Below are 2,233 nucleotides of genomic sequence, written 5' to 3' on the forward strand. Positions count from 1 at the left end.
ATGCCACATTTGATCCTCTGGTGCTACTCAGTTCAAACAAAAGAATAATGTTCTCCAAAATATACAAAATAAGTGACATAAAATAAAATTAATTCTCTGAAGAGTAGGTTTTTCTCTCCTCAGTTACCTTTTCACGTAGAAGATAATTTGTTTGATTTAATTACCATGTATAAAAATTATACTCTTATTATATATCAGTTATTTAAGAACTGATGCTACTTAAAAGCTTCATGATTGGACTTTCGTCCGCTGCCTCCATGGGGAAGGTGAATGTGGCCAAGTTGCGCTACCTGAGCCGGGATGGCTTCAGGGTTTTGACCGGTGTTGAAATGACCATGAAGAACCATGAGATAGTTCCCTGCAGTTTGATCACCTCTATAGCTGGCTGTAATAAAGTTTTAAGAGAATTAGTGAAACATAAACTCATAGCTTGGGAGCATCCCAAGACTGTCCGGGGCTATTTATTGACAAATGCAGGCTATGATTATGGCTTTGAAAACACTTTGTTCCAGACAAGTAGTTGAGTCTGTTGGAAACCAGATGGGTGTTGGCAAATAATCAGATATTTACATTGTTGCAAATGAAGAAAGACAGCAATTTGCATTAATACTTCACAGACTAGGAAGAACCTCCTTTCAAAATCTAAAAAACAAGCCTGACTACCATAAACACAGGCATGATGTGTCTTAGCTTTATTTATCTCCTCTCTCTGCGGTGAAGGAATTTGCTTATATGAAGGTGCTATATGGGAGGAAATTTCCAGTTTCAAAGCTAGTTGATTACAATTGCCATGCAGTGGTCATGGAGATCATAAATGGTTATCCTCTATGTCAGATACACCATGTTGAAGAGCCTGCCTCAGTCTATGATGAAGCTATGGAACTAATTGTAAGACTTGGGAATCATGGGCTGCTTCATGGAGATTTCAATGAATTCAATCTCATTTTGGATGGAAATGATTGTATCACCATGGATTGATTTCCCACAGATGATCTCAACTTTTCATCCCAGTGCTGAAGGGTATTTCGACAGAGATGTCAAGTGCATGAGAGATTTCTTCATGAAGTGTTTTGGCTATGAAAGTGAGCTTTATCCAACCTTTAGTGATGTCAGGACGGAAGGCTCTCTTGATGTGGAGGTTTCTTCCAGCGGCTACACAAAGGAGCTACAGGCTGGTGACCAACTGCTGCAGCTAGTGGGCCCAGATGAGAGGGCCACTGAGACAGAAGAGGGACCTCAGTTTTCATTTTCTGATGGAGAAGTGTCAGAAAAATCAGAGGTTTGTAGTTCCAAAGATGAAAGAGAACAGAACTGTGTGGACCAGTCGGGTGGCTACAGATCATTCGAAGACCTGGAACACATCAGGGAGGACAGTGCTGGCGCACACCACTTTGAAATGACTGACTTCAGCCAGGTTTAGAAGAAATGAAAGGGCAGGTTGTTGACAAAAATTCCATACCTGAATTTTCTGAGGAGAAAAACAGAAATGAAAATTACCTGAGACAAGGTGGTCAGACACATCAAGGAGAAGCCTCGGCTGGCTCTGAGCAGTGTGTGGATGAATGCTCTCATCTAACTGCTTTGTGTCACTGAGGAAAGAATCCAGGCCTCTCAGAAATGAAAAGCATATGGGAGACATTAATTGGTGTAGAACAAGAACTCTGAGTATTACTTCTTCTACGGGCAGTGTTGTCAGCTGTTCAACAATTCTTCCCGAACTTGTGAAACAGAAGGTGAAACGTCAGTTGACAAAACAGCAAAAATGAGCAGTCAGACAGTGATTACAGAAAACAGAAGCAAATGTGTTTACCAAGCAATGAAGGGAAAACATGCAAAGTATTAAATCAAGTTGGAAGCACCTAGCTTTTGGGGAGAATAATATATATTTTTGATATTTTTTTAAAGTTACTCTACTCACTTTTAAGTCACTTTTAGTCTTCTTTTTGCATCAAGGCCAATATATAAAAAAATGAATCTGATTTCATTTATAAAAAAATGAAATGATGGTGAATAGAAGGCATATGTTCCACTGGCTTCTGATTATGACGCTCTGTATGTTGCCAACAAAATTGAGATCATTTAAACCAAGTCCAGGTGGCTCATTCTAAATATATAACTTTTCATCATAAAAAAAACCAAGAAATTTGTTATCTTTTAATTTGCTTCCCTGAACTTCATATCAGAAAACTTTTCTATCTAAAGAAGCTCCCATTAGTAATTAAATTTATCAAAG

At 38.7% G+C, this 2,233-nt stretch overlaps 1 pseudogene; it reads left to right on the top strand.

The window, feature by feature from the left end:
* The first annotated feature begins 257 nt into the window (after positions 1–257).
* Positions 258–1,879, top strand: LOC128570267 (serine/threonine-protein kinase RIO2-like; annotated as a pseudogene).
* The last annotated feature ends 354 nt before the right edge of the window (positions 1,880–2,233 follow it).

The sequence above is a fragment of the Nycticebus coucang genome, chromosome 18 (genome assembly GCF_027406575.1).
Source record: "Nycticebus coucang isolate mNycCou1 chromosome 18, mNycCou1.pri, whole genome shotgun sequence".
Taxonomy (NCBI): domain Eukaryota; kingdom Metazoa; phylum Chordata; class Mammalia; order Primates; family Lorisidae; genus Nycticebus; species Nycticebus coucang.